At 37.6% G+C, this 23,575-nt stretch overlaps 1 long non-coding RNA gene across 1 annotated transcript in view; it reads right to left on the reverse strand.

Annotated features, from left to right (window-relative positions):
* Positions 1–470: 470 nt before the first annotated feature.
* The window catches only part of LOC116914845, a 294,842-nt gene continuing 271,737 nt past the window's right edge, over positions 471–23,575 (reverse strand). The window contains exon 3 of the long non-coding RNA XR_004389779.1: positions 471–1,493. This is a non-coding gene — a long non-coding RNA (uncharacterized LOC116914845). The remainder of the gene's footprint in view (positions 1,494–23,575) is intronic.

The raw sequence follows: 23,575 nt of genomic DNA on the forward strand, positions 1-23,575 counted from the left end.
GAGAAATTTTATGTTTGTTTCCAGGGCTTCTTTGCATGTTTTCACAAATTAACATATCGTAAAGTCTTGATTGTATGTGTCATCTTCTGAACATCTTTCCTAAGCTCTGGGTTTGCATTTTCAAGTACTACTCGACATTTCCGTTTGGTGTCTAATATTAACCATGTCAAGTCTTATGTGTTCAAGTAAAATGAGATCACAGCTAGCCAGTGTGCCTCAATGTTCCCTCTTGCTGTTATATTCTGTTAACAGCCTTGTTTCTCTCACATGCCTTATCCTTGTCATCAGAGGTATCATTCACCTTTTCCTCTATTCTTAATCAACTCCCTGGCGCTTTATCTTCACATCAGACACAAAACTGCTTTTGCTAGACTCTGAGGTATGCCACCATGACCAGTCAAATACTCAATGACCATCAGATAACATCACCAAAATATAGGGGACTGCTGGGCCCGTGGTGTTTAGGGACCAATGCAAAGCAAACCAGACTTGAATGTGCATTTGAATATTATTCATGATATCTTCAGTGAATCACATCTGATTGCTATTTTAACTCATATTACCACATCTTCCCTCACTTGGCATCATTCTTTGGAGAGGTGGCTTCACTGTTACTCAACATGGGAGGACAACTTGGCACTCTACTTCAGGTGCTTTTAAGATGTTCACTCCCTTTAACCTTCTAATTCAGCTCCTTACATTTTCATCATTTACATAATGTTCATCTCAATGGTATTTGTAAAATTATGGAAATTTATGTCTGGAAAATGATTTAATGTTTGTTAGCTGAAATTTGTTTCATCTACATGTGGTAATACTGTTTAACCAGTGGTGTGAATATTCTTTACAGAATGTTTAACAAACCCGAGAAGTACAATTTAAGAATGAAGAATAGTTTGGAATGCAGTACAAAGAATAAACCTCTTAAATGTGTTTACTAAGTTCATCTAGTAGACAGACCAGAATGCCAGTTGCTCTTACTGATGAAAGATGCTCTCACGACCTTATTCAAGTATTTTTCATTTTCTGTATTTGTATTCTTTTATAAGAATATTTATTTTTGTTTTTGCTTTTAAATATTTTGCCTGACTATGTGTAGTGTCTGTAGACCCTTAAAGGCCAGAGAAATATATAGGTTTACCTGCAATGGACATTATAGAAAGTTTGGTGCTTTGTCATGGTACTGTGACCTGAACTGGTGGGGCCGTCTACATCACTAGGATTCACCTTTAGTCATCGGGTCATCTCTGAATCTCCTAGCTTTTTAGTTTTTTAAATAATACTGGATAATGTTTTGCATCTTAAAAGCATGCCAAATAGTCTATAAAGTCCAAAACTTTGTTAAGAAAATAATGAATATTTTCATTAAGAGTAATTCTCTACAACTTACAAAGGTTAGGGACCATTCAGAAGAAACATGACTAGGAAGCAAGAGAGACAGTATTGGTCTTAGAACAAATTCCAGAGTCCAGATGATCGACTGCCATGCAACTCTGAAATGTGCACAGAGAAAGAAGACAATTCAGCAACTCTTCAGCAGTCCTTCTAACACGTGAGGAATTTAGAGAGAATGAACCAAATCATTAAAATAAGGAGACTTTTTACAGTAATACACATAAAAATATCTTTTCTTTCTCTCATATATCTTTCTAATAATGCAAAATAATTTCATTTGTACCCATGTAAAATTGATACTGTAGCAATACTACAATGAAATTTTAGGTTTGGAAACTGTGTATCCTGTCTATTCTCTGTTATCTATCACCTATGATTTATATCTTTCATGTCTTTTATATATCTATACCTGTCATCTTCCATGCATCATTTCTATGACTACCTTATCTGTCCTTCTGTCATCTATATTAAATATATAAATAGAAAAATCAAATGACAATATCTGATAACCTATTTATGATTTTAAAACCCAATATCAATATTCCTAGACAAAATCTCTTAGTCTTATGAATGCATTTTGTTGGTTTTACTCAAAGATTGTACTCCTCTCAAATAAGAAAGATAATACTACCTTCCTCTAGAGTGTCTGTCCTGGATGGCTCCATCTCTGCTATCAGGATCTTTAACATTAAGGTTCCTTGGCTGTGGCACAGATATACTATGTTTAGGACATTCACATGGCATTTCTCTCTATATCACTGTCTGAAGAGTGGGCAGGAAGGGAGACTGAAGTCCCAGAAGACTTTTCACCTTTTTACTATGAGTAGAGGATTGTTTGGTTTGGTTTGGTTTGGTTTGGTTTGGTTTGCTTTAGTTTGGTTTTGTTTCTTGCCTCTGACTTAGAGTCCTATACCTTCTGCCAGCATCTCTAACTGCCAATCTAAATTTATTCTACAAGCAAGGGAAACACTCAGATTCATGCTAATTCTTCATTCTAGGTTTGCAAATAGAGTGGCCATTAAAAATGGATAGAAGAATTAGAACCAAAGTGTGATAGGTATATTAGAATAAAACCATGAGAGGAGCCAAGTCATTCTCAAACTTTCTTCAGAATCACTTTTCCTGTCTATGGAAAGATTAAATAATAACTCATTTTCCAATGTAATGGGTATCAAATATTATCATTTTCGCTTTTCTTCTCTTTTGAAATTCTCCTAGGACTGAAGATGTAGATCATTTACTGGATATTTGTATAGCATGTGCAATACAAGATTCAATTAAATTACCAGCATGAGAGTGGGATGGGCAAGCTATACAATTAAATCTTATAACCAAAAAGTAAGGGGCTATAACAGGCTCATCAAATTCTTCCAAATTTTTAATTAATAAAATGAAAAGCAAGTTGAACTGAGAAAAGCAAAGCGTGTGGTTTATAACATTCAATATCTAGTCAGTAACAGTGCTGTTTGCATCTATTAGAGAAAGGTCTGCTCGGGAGGGCTACAGCGATAGGTCAGCAGTTCAGAGCACCTGCTGTTCCCAGGTTCAGTACCTAGCACTCAGATGCTGGCTTACAATGACCTTTTCCTCCAATCAGTTCTAGAGTGTCTGACATGCCATTCTGGCCTCTGTTGGCACCGTTATGTGCACAGTGCACAGAAACTCACAAATGTATACACACAAACATATAGATATCAAACAAGAAGGCAAATCTCATTTTTTATAAAATGAGAAATGTCTACATAAATGCCCCCATTTAGATGAGGTATTCTTTGAAGTGGTTTCAGATTAAAGCACATGTGTTCATGGTCGAGAACTATTTCATATGCAACGCTGTGTCATACAGAATTCAAGGCAGAAAACAATGAGTCTAACATTTCTCCTTCATTGCTGCTATGTCTGCATCCAGGAAAGGCCTTTGAAGTTTGGGGCAATGCTCCACAGGATGCAAGCAGGAACAATAGGCAAGGGTGAGCAGACAGGCACCAATTCCCAATATCACCTCTCTCATGGTTTCCCAGTTTGTACACATAAAATTGTTTTGTATTTGACTGGAAATAGTTGTATATCAGGTTTGTTTGTAGTCCCAAGTCACTTTAAGTTTGGGAAAAAGCCATTTTCCTAGCTGTACCTAGCCCACAGGAAACATTTAAAGTAGTGCTTCACTGCGGTTTCCAAGTGTTATTGCCATTATGCTGAAATAGCTTCATTTTGGTCCATAAAGAAACAGTTCAAGCCCCTCATGAGCCTTTTTACTTTTATATATTCTCCTTGTTCTACATATTTTTTTTCCATTTTGGTTTACACTCTGGAAGATGAAAATTGTAATTAGGTGCACTTCACCCACCTTCCTTTTGTAACATTGGACTCATTTCCTCTCCATTTTAAACAAGCTGTTATTTGGGCTTCATTTGAAAAAAAAGGCATCTGTGCCTCATTATGTCATGAGGAAATCAACGTGACTTGAAAGAGCTGTGGTTATTTGAACACTGCTCCTTACAGTACCATGGGATATGAGAGTTGCAAGTGACGTTGAGTGCTCTCTATTCTAGTCCTCTTTTCAAGGTGTTAGGGACTACATAAGTGGGAGGAATAATAATATTAGCAAGAGAATACCAAAAGCTATAGTAAAAGTTAGTAAATCTATGCTCTCACAAATAGAGTTACAAGTTCTAACAAGAAATTAAGTGTAGGCTACTTGTGCTCGACCACTTGCCATTATCAATCAAGGCCACAGATACTGAGTTTTCTGTCCTTGAACTTGTTCATTATGTGCTGTATATATATTTATAATATGAATGAATAAAAACGTAAAAGATAGCAGTCATTACTAAATACAGATTTATATTGAATGTTTTAAAACACATCTCCCTTTGCATTAAGTCACACTAAGTATCCTTGATTCAGTACAGTCAATGTATAGAAAACGTTCATGTCCATATGCATGCACTGCTCTCTGCCATCACTGTGCTATAACTCTGTTATGACACATTCAAGATTTGCTTTATTCGCAATGGACACCTGCTTCATGTAAGACCTTGGAAGTTTAGATCATTGTATGTGAAGTTAGTCTATCTTTCTCTACAACTAAGCACGCATTGTTCTTGTACCTCATCTTTATACCAACTATCACAAAGGCATAGCTTTTTATAATTTTGTGACACTTCCAAGTACTTATAACTACTAGTAGCAGGAAAAATGTCCAATTATAGCATGCAGAAGTGTTTTAGTTTTATAGTGTTTGTGTGTTCTAGTCACATTTTGTAACTTCCCTAACACAATGCTCTTCTGACACTGTTCGCTTTGTATCCTACAACCAGCAGAGGACGTGTGTGTCTTTGCGGAAAGGTCCTTTTCTAAAGGACCATCCATATAGAGCTGGGATAATAGATGGTATCTGGCAATTTACTTCCTAAGCACATCCCATAATTAATTCAAACACAATGGAACACATTGAGTTGTGGCTCATTCTTGCCAGAAAGATCTTCCAGGAAAAGTTCCCATGAGAACGTTTAGACTTCTTCTTAGGATCCTTCACGTCCTCACTTCCTCCTTCATTTCCCTCCTATATGTTACCAGGAAGACTTCCAATCAATTGTGTTCACAGGGGCATTCATATAAAGTCCATCTCCAGAAAATCCAACCTAAAACAGGCACTGTGGAGTCCTTCTTACCTGAATACTTAGAACAGCAACTTGGGTGGAAGACCTCACACACACACACACACAGCTTCAGATACTGTGTCCACTCATCACAATAGGATCTTTTCTCAGATGCTAATTTCATGCACACTACCACGAGGTTAATTCTCTCTGATTGTCCTAGTAATTTTATCCTTAAATTTATATTTTGGTAGAGAAGTTTTATGAAATAAAGGATTAAGACACAAGTCTTAGAAAATGTTTGATCCTGGACTCTGTCACCTTCTTATTCCTCCTCCACAGGACAGGCAGGTTCTCAACCTCTCATTTCTACACTGAGCAACCAACCATTGTCTTCTTTCTACCAAAAGAAGTCTGGGTGTGAACCTTGCAATGATTACAAGAAATTGCCAAATGGAGAGACAAGTATCTCTGAGTGTTTGTACCTACCTCAACAATACAATGTTGAATTAAGAGAAACAGAAATTCACCATAGCATATCAAGAGAGCAATTACAGAAAATAACAAAAGGTTTCAGAGACACCCTAACAAAGCATGGCATGACGCTGATCATTTATTTCTAATGGAAACAAAGACTTCAAGAGATTAAATTAAAAGTATTAACTAGCGTTTCTATAACAAGGAGATTTACCAACTGAACCATGCAATGAAATACAGTCTAGTTGTTAATTCTTGGTCTTACAGCAGACACTTCTAATGATTTAACATAGCTCCCATTTCCTTCCTGTCACGTTTGTCTAAGGAACCTATTTTCCTAGTCCCATTATTTAATGTGGAACAGAAGGTTTTTTTTCAGTTTCCTTCATGTGTACATATGGTAACAGACCTAAAGCCTGTTCAGAATATGTGAAGAAACATGTCCATGAAAGCTGCTTCAGGTAACTCATGGAATATTCTCTTCATTTATCTTTTATTTACCCTATAGGATCCAATCTCTTACATGTAGCAACCATCTTGGTTGATAAGGTAACACTGAGGAAAAAATCTATGGGCTAAGCTTGCAAAGTAGAGACAGAAGGCAGATCTCAAATAAAGAAACCATACCTGCCTTGGATCGCTTACAACCCAAAATTTCTTTATTCAAGATAAAAATACAAACTGTTATATGTAAGCAAATTCAACTTTTGCTAACAAAATCATTGCAGTCATTTTCTCTTAATGAAAGTTCTAAGGTATAATCAATCTTTGAGGTGTACTCTTTTGAAAAATTTAGAGAAGTTAAAAAAAATAAGATCTTAGATTTTGTTCCATTCCTTGGTTTGAAAACAAGCCTGTTAAAAAGTTAATTATCCAAGCCTCTTTCTCCAGTGAGACTGACAACTTTCAAGGTAGTAGAAAAGAACGGAGAGCACAGTTGGCATAGTGTCTGATGCAGACATCCAGAGATACAGAAACCAGTGAGTCACAATGATGCCTGCTGAACCTCTTTGTTCCCTAAAATTGCAAATGCAGATGCATTGCCAAAAACTGCAGGTGTCTCATCTATGCAGAGTAACAAGATATTCTTTCCAGTTGAAGTCTGGGTTGGCACAGGAAATGTTCACCATCTGAAGATACCAAAGGCCTTAACAGCTTTAAAGGGGGCTTACAGAATAGAAATTCTTGATTCGTGTTTGATGTGTGCCCATAAGAGCTGGTTCAACCGAAGGACAGCAGCAAATTTATCTCCTGTACTGAAGGGCACAGCAGCTGCCAGGTTCTCTGTGGTCCGCTTCAAAATATTAAAATGGAAGGTTAGTGGTTCTAAACTATGTGTCATATTATGGAGGAACACATTCAATTTACTTCCTCCTGCACCACTGTGACATTTTCAGGACATATGGCTTTACCAAGTGCTTCCCAATGTGTTCGGATTCTTTCTCTTAGCAGTGTGATAAGCAGTTCTGCAGAATGCCTCAAGACCAGGCTCTTTGGTTGTCACTAGTCCAAATTTTTGATAAAATTCTACCCCTTTGAAGTTGAGACTTCCCATTAAGAATTCCACAGGATGGAAGCATTTTTAGCATGGGTAAATAAAACATGTTTCTTAAACTCTTTTGGCATTGTATAAAATTTTGGCAAAACTTTCTAGGCATCGCAGCTTTTATACAGCATCAAGCTTAGCAATCAAATTAAAATTGAAAAACATATAAGCTTCGCTTATGTTTCCAAATCAAAATTGAAGTGATGTAAATAAACACAGATGTTCATGGTTATAAGAGTGGCTAATTTTTGTCAATTCCTATCAATGGAATCTTAATCCGAGTGTTATGTGGTAGGAAATTCATGAATCTGAATTATTTGGTATTTTATGCTATCCCATGGAATGGAGACTACTCCAAAATAATGCAAATTGGCTCATAAACTTTAATATTTTTATACATATAGAGAAAATGGAGGGAATGAAATATGCCTCAGTCAGTTCACAGACCGGAAGTAGACAGTTGTTCAGTTTTCAGGCCTCTCATTTATTGTTGCCATGATCATAGTTACTCTTTTTATATTCTTTCTGTCCCCATTTTCTCACATGCAAGATAAACTTATCAATAGAATGGTAGATAGTTTAGTGAACTACAAAATTCCGTTTTCAGTTTCAAGCTTTCTTAGCTTTGTTTTGATGCCATATCTGCCTATATTGTAACTTTTGTACAAAGAAAACAGGTACTCAGCAATTCAAATGCCATTTCTCTCCTGCTCCTGCAATAACCATGGTTTCTCAAATTTGTATGCTAGTCTGACAAGTCTAACATTTACTTATGACAGAGGAGTTAAATTTGGACTGATAATTTAGTTTCAATATAGGTTTCAAAAACATAAATAAAAGATCTTTGGAAATTTTAGTAGATACTGATCACCTTAGAGCAAATTTTGATGTGTCCCAAACTAAGCTAATAGAAAGCAATACCTCAGGTAACAGAGATTATAACAAAATATTCATATATTTTATAGATCATATTTCTCATATTACTTATAGTCTTAAAATAAGGAATAATAATGAAATATAGAAATACTTTATTAATAAGGAGAAGTACCACATAAAGTGCAAGATCACAGAACTTGATTTATAGTTACAATAAATTTTCTGTTATAAAATATAAATAATTATGATTCTTCCAATAACTGAATGACTTTCACTTAGAAAAGTTACAAATGTCTCTGAAGGTCTCAAGAAATAGAAGTAGTAAAAGGTTTATGATGACATACTATATTTCAATTCAAAAAGTACTTTCTTACAATCTTATATCAAAGCCGAGGTAGGTTTGACAGGATACCTAGAGAGATTCCACCCCATTCCACCATTTAGAATGATCCTTTCATGCAAATACTATACTGTGACTTGCTAAGTATGTGAAGAATGTCTCTCACAATCCCTAACCAAAGTGTTGATGTCCCTAACTGTGTCCTTCCCAAGTGTGATCCTCAGAGCAATGTAGATTGACTTAAAATATAAAAATTAAAAAAAAATCCTTGATCACAGGGTAATGTTGAATAATACTCTCCACATAGGCTCATGAAGGTGAATGCTTAAGTCACCAGAGAGTGGTGCTATTGTGAGGTATGGTCTTGTTCTATAGTATAGGTGTTGCTTGTTAGAAAAAGTGTGCCTCACAGAGGTTGGGCTTTGAGGTTTCAGAAGGTCAAATGGGGACCATGTCATACTCTCTCAATCCTGAGTGTATATCCCGGTGGAGAACACTCAATTCCTTCTCCAGCACCATGTCTACCTGTGTGCCCCAGGCTTTCTGCCTTGCTGATATGAACTAAACCTCTGAGACCAGAAACAAGACCCCAGTTAAGTGCTTTACTTCAGAAAGCTGTGGTCTGGGTTGGGGATTTAGCTCAGTGGTAGAGCGCTTGCCTAGCAAGCGCAAGGCCCTGCGTTCGGTCCCCAGCTCCGAAAATAAGAAAAGAAAAAAAAATCTCACACAGAAAGCTGTGGTTTAGAAGGAGTTGCTGTGGTTTTTGGTGTCTCTTCACAGCGCTAGAAGGTTGACTAAGACAGTTTCTACAATTAGTCTATTGCCTTGTTCTTTGAGCCATTTGGCCTCCAATGTTTTCTTTAAAAAACAGCTGTTTTCTTAACACTACTGTCAAACCAGTTAAGGACTGTGAACACAGTTCAGTGGTAGAGTGCTTGCCCAGTATAGACCACAGCCTAAGGTTCAATTACATTTCGGCCCAAACTCTTCCATACATTATTAGCACTGGCATAAGTAAAACTAAGTTACAGATTTCAGACAACACAGAATGGCAGCATTCGTAAGATTTACCTCATGATGCTTAATATTAGTTATGCTGTTATTAATGATATGTAGAAACATTAAATAATATCATTATCAGTGTAGCTATGAAAGATGTGCAGGACATTTTTTAGTAGAGAACTGAGCAAAACTTACACTTTTAAAATAGAAATGTCATAGAATTTTTCTAGAATGTACATACCCATGTAAAACCAACTTTGGAAAATTTAAAAGCTGTTTAGTCAAGAACATAGGAAGGGTACAGTGTGGCACAACCACGTACTCTGGATTGCCAGGATGATCTCAGTTCACACAAGCTGATTGACATCTCATATTCAATTTTCCTCTCACATTGAGATTGATCCTTCTTTAGATGACAAATTATGTTTTCATCTAAATGGAAAGGAATTTTTGATTTGGAAGGATTTAGAAGGGTTGTAAACTGAAATGATACTCTTCAATTATGATGAATTAAACCCTCAAGATCTAGGTAGAATTATGCAATCTATTTATGTTAAGTCAAATACTTCAACCCATTATAATAAAGTTTCCAAACATGAGAATCTGGTTTGATACTGTTCTATAGACTAGTCAATATACTATGATTTTCAATTTATATTAAATATAAATTTATTATAACATAATAAATAATAAAAACCTTCATTTTTCTTCACTTTCAAAGCTTTTCAATAAGAAAGTTCTTAGGTCTTTCTTATCATGTAATACTAGGTGAAAGTAATAATTATCAATATCCATCCTTGAAGGCATTAAAAATTATTTTTCATATTTAAAAGAAAATTGATAAAAAAAAAAGTATAATTTCAATTGACCCAGCATTTTTGGTAAGGATTGTATTAGCTTTCACATATATGGGAGCTAAGTGAAAAACTTGGGTTTTCCCTGTAATTTCTTTTTTAAACAAGAATCGATAGTGACTGAAGATAAATAGTTTGGGGCTGGAGGAAATGGCTCAGTGAGTAAAGCTCCCGCAGTGTGAGCACGACATGCTGAGTTCAATCTCCAGTTTCCACCTTAAGAAGCCAGGCACTATGCTATGTGCCTGTAATTCCGATAAAGGATCTCTGGGGCTCACGGCAGCCAGTCCTGTCAGATCAGCATGTTAAAAGTTCTGTGAGAGACTGTGCCTCTAAACGGAAGACGGAAAGTGCCTGAGGAAAATGCTCACAGTGGACTTCTGGCCTTCATGCTAAAACACACACACATACATAAGCCTATGTACACACACAAATAAGGTATAATAGCCTCAAGTGCTTATAGTACTGGCCAGTAGGAAACCAAACTCTGTATACAGCTTGTCTACAAATCACGTATAAAGTCATAAGCAGAGTACACAAAATTCGCGGACTTGTAATGAATATTTAAGGTCTGTTCCGTGCCTTTGTGTGAGAGCCCTCGCTGTTCTTTCTTTCCACGTGACAGCTCTTTGAACTGTTACAGATAACACAGAGCTTCTTAGTGGCAAACTTTGCTTTTAAGATTGCCCAACTCGCCGTGTGTTTTTGGCGCCTGCTGTAGCACACAGTATATGAAATAGAAATTGACACCTTCTGCTTTCCAACTTCTGTACTCTGCTCTGTGAGAGAACTGTTTCATTGTGTCTTCTATGAATATTTTAGTGTGGCAAGACAGCAGAATTAATATAAGTTTTAATGCTGAAAATATGACTCAGGCATCTGAAGCCAAGAGGAAAGGCCATTAACTCATTTATGCCCTGAACTTTGAGTTGCTAAAAAAATGTATAAAATATAGTCAATCTGACAGACAAAAGCCTTGGCTTCTCCTTTGATGCATCCTGAAAGGTGCAGGAGGAAGGATGGGTCTTTACCTGTGACAAATGCAAAGACCCCACCACCACTTCCCAGTGTTTCTTGAGCTCTCCTACCAGCATCATTAGTCACATAATGGTTCCTTTAAAAAGAGATAAACTTTAAACATCCTCGTTATTCTAGTCTCCCTGAAAGGAAACCAGAGCATTATCTTCTTTTCCAAGCAGGGACATTAAAACCCTGAAGTTAAATAACTTATCTTAAGAGGAAAACAAAACCAATCAAACAAACAAACAAACAAAGAAAAACACTGTGTTAGGGGCCTCAATCCTTGATTCACAGGAGCTCATGTCAGCTGAGGCGATGTGCTGAGAACCTGCTAATAAAGGCTACTAAATCGATATTAACATAAGTGGCAGGGGAGAAAGCTGGGGGGATAAAAGTATTTGCTATGCAAGTATGTAGATCTGAGACCAAATCCTCGGAAACTACACATGAACCATAGACGCATTAATACAAAACCAAATACTTTTAAAATATTAAAATGAAAAGCGTAATTATATTAGTCAAATAAAATAATAATTAATATATCATATAAATGCATTAGTAGGGATGTTAAGCACCATAAAAACGAAGAAGCATGAAGCTCATAATGGATTTGAGTACAGGGAATGGTACTGATTGAATGGACCTCACACATCCTGATCCTGCCACCGAACTATATTCTACCCCAGGAGTGAGACTTGAGGTTTGCTGATATTAACAAAGACAAAAAGGGGACAAGGAGCACTGCAAGAAGGACACACAGTGCGAATGACAGGTGGGTCAGGCTGCCATTGTTTTCTTAAGTGCAGTCGCATGTGCATCTTACATGCATTGTATGAGGCTTGAGTTGGAGACTAGGCAAACCAGGCTTATAAAATGCACATTTAAGACAGGAAGGAGGAAGCCCTGAATGTCAGCTGAAGACTTCACGGCATTGCAGCGATGCAGCATCACTAACGTCCCATGGCAGGCAACACCCAGATACACTGCTTCAGAAACTGAGCTTACGCGGAATGCTAACAACAGAGATATGTGCTGAGGTGTCACTATGGCTTAATGATTTTGCTAGGAAATTCCTAGTCATTATTCATTAGCATTTTTAGCTTCATTTAAAAACTGTTTGTGGAAGGAATAGAAATGGAAATCAGGAGTTTAGTGGCTAAAGAGATGGCCCAGTGCTTAAGAACACTTGCTGCTCTTGCAAAGGACTCAACTTCAGCTCCCAGCTCCCACGCAAAACCACTCACAACCCTTTTAACTCCAGCTCCAGAAGATCTGACACCCTTTTCTGGGCTCTGTGGCTACCTGCACTCAAATGCACCTATTCCTTTACACACACACACACACACACACACACACACACACACACACACACACACACACACACACACACACACGCACACACACACACACACACACGCACACACGCACACGCACATGCACATGAGAGAGAGAGAGAGAATTAAAATCGAAAAAATTCATTAAAATATCAAGAGTTTAATTTGTATATGCTTTTATCAGTGTTGGAAGGCTGTATATAAAAGTGAGGTATGGGCTTATGGATTAGGTAAGGATCTCCCTAGTGTTGTGTTTTACGAAAGTTAAGGAAGAAGGGATATGTTTCATAGAGGCGCAGTATGGTGTGGGTGAAAGGGAGTGCCTTTGTGGGCCCATGCTGAGGCGTCCCTTCCCCCTGAGGTACCAGCCACAGGATGTTATAGTATAGAATAGAGTTTCTTTAAGGCATAGGGAGGGGATTTAAAGGGCTACTAAAGGCAGAAAAAGGAGAGAGAGAAAGAGAGAGAGAAGAGAGAGAGAGAGAGAGAGAGAGAGAGAGAGAGAGAGAGAGAGACCTCCTAGACCGACACATATATGGCCTTCCAGAGACTACGACAGTATGCATAAGGCCTGCACAGGGCCCAAGTCAGAGGAGGTAACAGTGCTGAGGAGAAAGTAGACACAAGCTCCTAGACCTAATCCAGAAATTACTTTCAATTACCATTCACAAAGGTAAAATTAATTTTCTCCAACAGTCTCACTGGGAATACAAACCATCCTTAAGGGCAGTCTCCATGCCTAGCAGTAAATGGCCAACAGAAAACAAATTCAATGGTATTTTTGGAGGTTTTATTTGTTTATCTTGTCACACAATGCTTTGTCGGAGCATTTAATCTTTATTTTTTTCATTTTTTAATTTATAGAACTTTTATTTACATATTATGGTTTCAAATTTGGTTTTCATGGACTTTCCGTGTGTGTAAATGTCTATCTCAGGCCCTGTACATGCTTTTTGTGCTTTTTCTTTCCCTTCTTTGAGGGAAGGTTGGGAGAGGGAAGAGTTTATTCAGCTTACATTTCCACATTGTTATTATTCATCACCATACAAAGTTAGGACAGGAACTCAAACAGGGCAGGAACTTGGAGGCAAGAGCTGATGAAGAGGCTGGATGGATGCTGCTTACTAGATTGCTTCCCCGGGCTTGCTCAGCCTATTCCCTTATAAACCCCAAGAACACAAGCCCAGGGATGGTACCACCCACAGTGGGCTGGGCTTTCCCCCATTATTCACTAAGAAAAGGCCTTACAGTCAGATCTTAGGGAGTTATATTCTCAACTGAGATTTCTAGTCTTTAAAATCCTCTAGCTTGTGTGTCATGTTCACATCAGACTAGCCAGTACACCAGGTTAGCCCGTGGTACAGCACCGATCCCAGACTAAATGATGCTAAGGGACCCTTAAGACCAAAGATGCTAGCTCTTTCAATATGTGATCCCGGGCTTGAAGAATGTAGGTGAACATCCAAGCCATCATCATCTTTATCTACTTCCACTTGAGTTTCACCCAACGACAGAGTCTGACTTGGAGCATTTACCTGTGGGAATTGTATTACTTAGAATAAGGTTGAAAGTCTTACAATTGGAGTTTTGCAGTCTTGGGGCCAGATGGGCAGGAACTATGTCAGTCACTGCTGGAGAATGGAGCTGTGTGGATTTCACAGATATGAGGTTGAAAGAATCAAATGAATAGAATTCAGGCCTAGCTGTAGAGGTTTGATTATATTATCTCATTTATTTTCCTGTTTTCATTTAGAGGCCTGTTTGTACCGAGAGAGAGAGAGAGAGAGAGAGAGAGAGAGAGAGAGAGAGAGAGAGAGAGAGAGAGAAATAGAAGGTGGGAATGGTCTGGGAAGGATTGGGGTGAGAAAAGTACAACCAGAATATATTGTATAAACTGATTCATTTTCTTTGTTTTAAATTATATTTTTAAATTCGTATTCGTACATTACATTCCTAGTAGAGTTTCCCCTCCCTCCACTCTTCTATGTTCCTCTATCTACATCTTCTATCAACCAGATCACCTATGTTCAATTTAAAAATAGAAATGTCCAGATTATATATAACAACAGAAATATGTTCCAAACACAAGTCTAAGAAGCAAAACTATGTCTGTAACAACCACCCCAGAATCCTAGGACTCTGAAACAATTGGCCAAGCAGGATCATAATTTGATCAGTCTCTGATAAAGTTGTTTGATATATGATTTGCATTTTTATTAATAATAATAAGTCATTTATTTATTTCAAAATGGGCTCTCGAGAAACTTTGGCTTTGAACTCTCTATTTAATGGAGGATGACCTTGAACCCTTGATTCTTCCCATCTAGTTCCTTAGTAATCATTTCTTTCTTTCTTTTTAAGTCCTTAGTAGAACCAATTAATGAAAGTTAAATAAGAAGCTTCAGAGCCTGCCCCACCTGGAGATCCAGCCCATATACACCCACAAAACTCAGACAATACTGCTGATGCCAAGAAGTGGTATAGTTGTCTCCTGAGAGGCTCTGCCAGAGCATGGCAAATACAGAGGCAGATGCTCCCAGCCAACCACTGAACTGAGAATAATGTACCCAATGGAGGCGTTAGAGAAAGGATTGAAGGAACTGAAGAGACTTGCAACCCCATAAGAACAACAATACCAACTAACCAGAGCTTCAGTGACAAAACCACGCCCAAAGCCTTGGACAGACCCATGGCTTCAGCTGCATATGTAGCAGAGGATGGCTTGTTGGCCACTAGTGGAGGAGAAGCTCTTGGTCCTGCCAAGGGTTGATGCCCCAGTGTAGGGGAATGTCAGGGCAGGGAGGCAGAAAGGGGTGGGTGAGTAGGGGAACACCCCCATAGAAGTAGGAGGAAGGGGATGGGATAGGGGGCTTATGGACAGGAAACCAGGAAAGGGGATAACATTTGAAATGTAAACAAAAATATACAATAAAAAAACAAATAATAAAATTCCATTTATGTGAAGAAAAAAAAGAGGCACCACTTCATGTAAAGCTGACACAACATTCTCATTCCATGAAGACACAAAGGAAAGCCTTTCCTCCTTCATTAATAAGGTTTTCTCATGCCTTTCTTAACTTTTGAGTATACCAAAAGCATGTGATGTTGGGTGGTTGGTCCTCTTCTCTGTTTGAAAATATTGACAATTTTGAAGTGTTAGAATCCACCTATCAAAGGATATGTACTAGTTGACAACTTATGTTTACAATTGAATGAAATATGTTTTCATTTAAAGGTATAAAGTAAAGGGGGATATAAAAATGACAATATTTTTATTGGTTCAATTATTTATTTATTTCCATTCCCACCACAACTTCCTCTTCCTCTTTTTCTCCCAGTCCTTCCCTCTCACCTTTCCTCCCCTCCCATCCACCTCTTTTCAGAAAAGGGGAGGCCTCCCATGGGTATCAACCAGTCTTGGGTTGTCAAGATGCAGTAAAACTGGGCACATCTTCTATTGAATCTAGACAAGGCAGCCCAGTTAGGAAAAGGGATCCAAAGGCAGGCAATGTGATCAGAGACAGCCCCTGCTCCAGCTTTAGGAGTCCCATGTGAAACCCTAGCTGTACAATTATTACATATACACAGAGGGTCTAGGTGTCATATGTATGCTCTTTGGTTGTCATTTCAGTCTCTATGAGCCACTATGGACCCAAGTTAGTTGATTCTGTAGGTTTTCTTGTGGTGTCCTTGACCTCTCTGGCTCCTTCAATTCTTCCTCCCCTTCTTCCACAGGATTTCCTGAGCTCTGCCTAATATTTGGCTGTGGGTGTCTGCATAGTTTTTATCAGTTGGATGAAAGGAGAGAGTTCTGGAAGAGACAATTGGATTGGGGTGGAAGGCATCTCTGAGAAGAGCTAGAATCCTAGGACAATGAAACCCCGAGGAATCTATGACTAAGACACTAGGCATAGGGGCTATGGAGCCTGAACCAGCTGTGTTCAGTAACCAATTGGAGGGATCCGGACACCAACCCAGCCATGAAACCTACACCCAAAATATCTCCTGCCTACAAGATGTACAGGGGTAAAACACAGAGCTGAATTTGGCTAAAGAGCCAACCAGTGACTGGCCCACTTTGAGACACGTGCCATGAGAAGGAAAGCACCCCTGACACTACAAATGATATTTGTCTATACTTCCAGACAGGAGACTAGCATCCCTGTCACCAGGGGTATGAAAAATTTTATTTATCAAATTTTGAAAAGAAATAAAAAAAACAAAAACAATTGTACATCAACTCCATCTTCAGTTTCTTTACAATTTAGGTGTAATTTTTTATTATATTTATTTTATAAACTAATATATGTTATTGCTTCATAAGTAAAAATATGTTTTTATAAGCTTATAACAACAAAAAATAGCACCCAGGACTATATTTACATTGACTCCGACCTCTTTGCCCATTTTTGATAGTGATATGTTACATTTCATGCGGATGCCTTGAAAGTCAACATAAAACAGTAATTACAGAAAATTTATAAAAAGTGGAATGCATGACAGCAATTTTATTCCATAAGTCTATTCCACCTGCATAACATCAGCAAACAGGTCAACCAGTACCTTGAGTAAGTAGAAGTAGTAAAGGTCTTAGCTAGGTGTGTGGTCCACATCTACAACTACAGCACACAGGAGGCAGGTTCAAAAAGGGTGCCATGAGTTTGAGGCCAGCCTGGGATACATATTGAATTCGAGAAATTACTGGATACTTTTGAAATGAAAGGTCTATTGCTCTGGTTTGTGTTTCATTTCTGCTCAGCTTTAGGCCAACGATGTTGGCATGTGTGAGGTGAACAATAGCTTGGAAATTGGTTCCACAATGGGGTGCATTTCAAGCACAAGTTGTGTTAGCATCAAGATGGAGATTCTAACAAGCTGCTTTGAATGTATAGTGCCAGTAGAAGGCTGTTAGATACAAATAGAGACAGATCAACAGCCATGGCGGTGGAAAATATCCTTCACTAACACCCAGGCTACTCTGACATGACTGAAAAAAAAAAAAACTACCAAGTTCCTGGAGCTGCCTAGCTGACTGCCCATCATTTAAGCAGCCTATGTTTGTTATGTGTTACCAATATGTTGTGGATTACTGTTTCATTTTGTGAATCTCATATCACATCCCTCAAACCCTTTTTTAATTAAATTGCATTATTTATTTTCATTCCAAATCTTGCCCTCTTTCCCAGTCTACCCTCCAAGAGTTCTTCACCCACCATACTCTCCTTCCTCCACCAATGTTTTCTGGTTTGTTTTCTTGAATTCCTACCAATCTAATGGATGGTAAATGGTATGACATTATTACTTCATGTGCTATTAATCGTATTTCTAGGGAAATTGACCCTTTTGTCTACATAAATTCTTTATATCTCTTTTTGAGTTGCTAGCAACCCCATGTCATATTAAATCATATCTTCATGTTCTTTCATGATAAATTATATTGTATACATTGATATTAGCACTTGGTATTTTGTGTACTAAAATACTTTCTTATTGTAGATTCTTCAGTTGATGTATGACTGTATTATTTCTGTAAGAACATTAAGAAACAAGATAGTTCATAGGGAGTTACTGAAGTGTGGAGAAAACGTTTACACTTTCAGAAACACTGAAAATTGACAAAGATCATCAGAATGATTCAGTTTCTCTGGCAGAAAGTAGTCAAGGATTGTAGAGAGACTTAGAGAGGCCATCTATACATCATTTAGTTCCAAGGTAAGTGTATTTGCCTTCTTTTTCTGTATGACATACTTATCTATAAAATCCTTTTTTCTCAGTACATTGTGCGGTGGACACCTAATAGAATATTACCAATATAATACATGTAATATTTATTGATCCTAACTCAATAAAAAGAGCAGTTTCTTGGTCATCTACTCTAGAAACTTTCCTAACTGCACTCATTTGTAAAATAATTAGTATAATTAATTTTTGCTCAATTTATGTACTTTTTCATATATATCTACCTAGCACTAGTCATAAAGTGGAATTCCATAACATAAGTGTTCAAAACGAGTTCTAATGTTTGCTTTTAGTGGCATGCTGTCTATGTTATCAATAGTATAAACTTATGATAGAAACTATGGATATTAAGGTAAATAGGTAATAATTGCTGTAAAAGTGTAGTAGATTGCTTGACTATTGGCATAAAATGATCTATCCTTTATTATTTATGACCTAATATAATCCCGTTCCTTCGATGCAAGTTTGTCACTGCCTCATTTTAATTAAAACTCTTTAATTAAAAGAAACTAAATCTGCATCAGTCCAATTCTGGATCTGACTTATGAAGAACTAGAGACTTCTACCCATCTAGTCTTGGACTTCTAGGGCCACTAGGTAAGTACTCTAAGGATCGGACTGAAGATATCATTCAGATGAGTCATGTGGGGAGAAACAAGTAATGGAGGTATATAGAGTAAGAATGGAGGCCAGGCTAGGGAAACTCTTAGCTGACAGCAGTCCCATGATTGTCCATTGAGAAGAGCAGCAGAAGCTGAGTCTGGGCCTTGCTGGGGATTTAAACCATGAACATAACAATGAATGTCCTTCAGATTTACCTTTCAGGAGAGTTAGTTATATAGGTCAATGGACAAGTCTTTATTCTGTTACCAAATATTCAAATATCTAGCCAGATATAGTTATTGTGGTGGTTAATTGTCAATTTGACTAGAATCAACATAGAAAAACATTTCTGGAGGTTTCTATGATAGTGGTTATAAAATGGTTAAAACAAAAGGGGAGGTCCACCTTAAATATGGACAGCATTCTTCCTTGGATTGTATACCGGACTGAGGAGAAGAAAAGAAAGTGAGCAACAGAAATCCTCTTTCTTTCCTGTCTGGTGACACCGTGCATCAGGAGTCTCCAGCCCCTGCCACCATAAATGCCCCACTAGGATACGTCATGACTTCTGAACCGAGAACCCAAACATTTTTTTTTCTTTTCAAGTTGCTTATAATGGACATTTTGTCACTTCAATAAAGCTGTACCTAACTAATAAATTCCTCTGATTTGCAATGATGATGGGAGATAGGACTGAGGAAGAAAGTTGAAAACAGACTTTTCATTAGAAGAAATACCTGAGTCATACACTGAACTTTTCCCTGAATACCACTTCGTCTTTTTTAAAAAAAAAAATTCTACTAATATTACGAGGATTAATCCTTTATTATAATTTCAAACATGAAAGAAACATATTTAATAGCATTCTGTCATTGATATGTTATTATAAAAATGGTGTAGGAGTAAAATGTAAAAGGTAAATATTTCAAAGGCATGAAAATCACAGAAGTCCTGCTATCTTGCAGGAGTATTATGTAATAATTGCTTTCAGGGGAAAAAAAAACTCTGAAAATTATTGGGTAAAGGTTAGTCTCATTATTAATGCCACTTTTTCATGTAATGATTTAAGAATACTAAACTCAAGAAATATCCTGAAGTTGAAAATTGGTGCATGCTCGATCACTAAGTCCAGACATACTCCTGATTCAAAAGAACGCACAAAAGCAATTGTTCCATGTAATCTTGTTCACTCACTTTATTTATTTGTAATGCAAAACAATTCTACTTTTAGTGAGTAAGCATCCTTTGAAATGAATTAACAAGGTGAGATGTTTTGTTCAAGGACTGGTCTTTCTAACAAAACCATCCTCGAGAACAACACACACCAATTGTTTAGACATGGAATGTCCTCTATGAGCTTTTGTGCCCAATTGCTTGGTCTCAGCTCTCTTGGTGGACAAGGGAACCTTGTAGACAGGGGAACTGTATGGCAAACTGAGAAACATGGGATGGATTTGAGGGTTTTAGGTAATCTCTAATTCTATCCTGAGAACTCTACCTCCTTGTCAGATATGATGGGAAATCTCCTACAGAGTGAGCTCTAGTCACTATTGCATCCTTGTCATAGTGGAGTATGGCCTATTAGTCTTGATCCTAATACGTCTTTCTTTCCCAAGTTGTTTCTGTCAAATGTAGCATCTCAGCTACATTTGGAGTTTATAACATCTACAGCCCTCTGTGGATGAAGGGTACATCCATTAAGACAGATAACCTATTGGAAAACCTGGAACTCATGAGTGAGAATCTAATCATACTCCATGAAGACTCCTATATGATACATATGATAACACAAAGCTGAGTACACACACACACACACACACACACACACACAACACACACACACATAATTATTATGACAAAAGGGAAGGTGCTTCTCATGTAGTCAAAGTCTCAGCTTAGAGCACATGCACACTGACACCTACCCTACGCACAGAAACCCAGAGATAGAGACAGTCAGAGAGGCAGACATACAGATAGAGACACAGAGAAAGAGATAGAGACATACAGTAGACCATTTACTTGTATATTGCTATTAATTGGGGTGATATGGCCCCATTGGTTCCTCCGTATTCTAGGAGTCATCCTGAAGAAGACTAATAGAGACATCATCTACGGACACTGTACTACTTAATTGCCTTGCACCATCTGCTTAGCAAGTGAATCAGACCAATCTACTGTGTTCCAAGCTTGTATTCTTATCTACCTTGTCAACAAAGCCAGGAAGCATATTCCTGCACTAGTGTTCTCCAAATTGTGAGAAGAACCCCAGGAGGCTGTCTTCCCCCAAGCTGCCTTCTGTCTGTGCACATATCTGTGTGATCCCTGTACATATCAGATCCTTGCCAAAGAACAAGAAGTTTGTGGTTCTCTGAGGAATCCCTTTTCCTCATTTTACCTTCAGAAGTCAACAGTCTCTGTAGTTTTAACCAGGTACGGTATTACATTTCAGTGAAGAAAATGATCCCCAAGAACAAGAGGGACAGATGTTCTAGGTTTTGGTCCATCAGCTCACCTTCTGGATGCATTATATCTTTTATTTAGGCTGGGCAGTTTTTGTTTCATTTATTTAATTTTTTTAGCAATTGCATATGTTGTAAACACGTTTACCCTACAGTTCTCTCTTACCCATCTTTCACTCCTATGGACACCCTTTCTTTTGTGATGTCTTATTTTAAAAATATGTTTTATATATTCATTGAGAATTTCGTACAAGTATACATGTATTCTGATCAAATCCACCCACCTTTCCCAACCACAATGTATTTCCCAGTTTCCTTTTCCTCTTCCTGGTGCCTTTTTCTCCTCCTTTTAAAATTTATTTTATTTATATTTGAATTTGTTTTGTCCAATTTGTGCTTCCTAGATAGTCATGGGCATAAGACTAGTGCCATATCTCTGAATAAAACTGTCTCTCCTTGACCAACACTATCAATAATCAAGAGCTTTCAGTTAGCGGCAGGGATTCATAAACATCTCTCCAACCAATGCTGGAATTCTTAATGGTCTGAACTTGTATCAGTCTTGTGCAGGCAAAAGCAGTCACTATGAGTTTATACATACAATGGCGTGAGTTCAGATGTACAATAGCCTTATCATGTCCAAAAATCTGTATTTTGCTAACATATCAGCACGTAGAAAATTAAGCAACACATGAAAGGTTTTTTTAATCTAATTCTTATTCATTCCCCACTCTCTTAAGTTGTCTAGAATGTTTTCAAGACAGCTTTTGATCTAGTGAGTAGACCAAAAAAATAAAGAAGGAAGAAAAACACAGCAACATTTTGACCTAAGATGATTCACATATTTTTAGAAAGTACACATATAGATATAATCTATAATTTAACCTACTTGATCATACAGTGGCCTTAAAACAAAGATATCAAAGAACCAGGCATGAGATTTGATTTACAGCAGTAATAAGGAAAAGCAAGTGCTAAAAGTAGACTGATTTATAAATTGTCTCTCATTTTCCAATTCATGAGGTGAGCTATGCGATCATTCCTGAAATTCACCATATCTGGCACCCTCATCCTACCTCACAGTCCGTTTACACAGAGGAGAAACTGGACTTTAATGAGGAACAAACCACTGCTACAAATTCGCTCCACCCACGCGGAATGCCCAAATAAGAACAAACATTACAAGCTTCTGCTTCAGTTCTTCTGCACTCCGTCCCAAATACCAAAGTCCTTCTTCCACACTGAGATGTGTTTTTCCAAAATTATTTCTCATAATTGCTAGCACCTAATTTTGCCAGGAAAGATAACATAAGGAGATTTTTAGGAGGAAGGTGTGACCATTCATCAAGCCCCTTCCTTTCTCCTCATCGCTCAGAATACACATCAGAATGAGAGATGAGAATTCTTTTCTGCAGATGCTTCTATAGCCTCGGGTTAAAATGGTGAAGAATGAGTTCAGGTGGGAAAGATATAGCTTTGTGCATCATCTCTGTGGGATGGTAAAACAGGTGGATATTGGATGCAAATGTAATTTCAAAGTTTAAATATCTTTGTACATGCATACAGATGGATGCATATGCTGTGTGTGTTCATATATATATATATATATATATATATATGCTTCTGCATGTGTGTCCTTGTATTTGTGTGGATATATATATATGTGTGTGTGTGTGTGTGTGTGTGTGTGTCCTTGAATCTGTGCAGATGTATATGCTTTTGTGTGTGTGTGTGTGTGTGAACTTGTATCTATGTGGATATATGTGCTTCTGTGTTTATGTAACCGTATCTACATGCATGCATATGCTTGAGTGTGTGTGAACTTGTAACTGTGTGGATATATACGTTTGTGTGTGGGGATCTTGTTTCTGTGTATGTATATGTTGGTGTGTATGTGTCCTTGTATCTGGGTGGATGTAAATGCTTATGTGTCTGTCCTTGTGTCTATGAGAATGTATATGCTTGTAAATGTGTGTTCTTGTATCTGTAAAGATGTATACACTTATGTGTATAGAAAATAGTTGTCAACAATGAATATCTTCCTCTCATTTTTAAGACGAGGATCTCTTACTGACCCTAGTCAGTTTAGTTACACTATTTTGTTAGTAAGTTCCAGTGGGTCATCTAACACTGACCAACCCCTGGTGCTAATGTTGTAAGTATGTGCTTTCCACAGCTGGCTTATTTAGTGGTGAGTACCAGAATTCAGGTCCTCAAGCTTACGCAAAACCACTTTATCTGAACCATCTCTCTTGCCATTGTTACATACTCTCTAAAGAAGCATCTTAAGGTGAATGCAAAAGACAGCATTTTGGGATTCTGAAAAGG

Source organism: Rattus rattus, chromosome 13 (genome assembly GCF_011064425.1).
Source record: "Rattus rattus isolate New Zealand chromosome 13, Rrattus_CSIRO_v1, whole genome shotgun sequence".
NCBI classification, from domain to species: domain Eukaryota; kingdom Metazoa; phylum Chordata; class Mammalia; order Rodentia; family Muridae; genus Rattus; species Rattus rattus.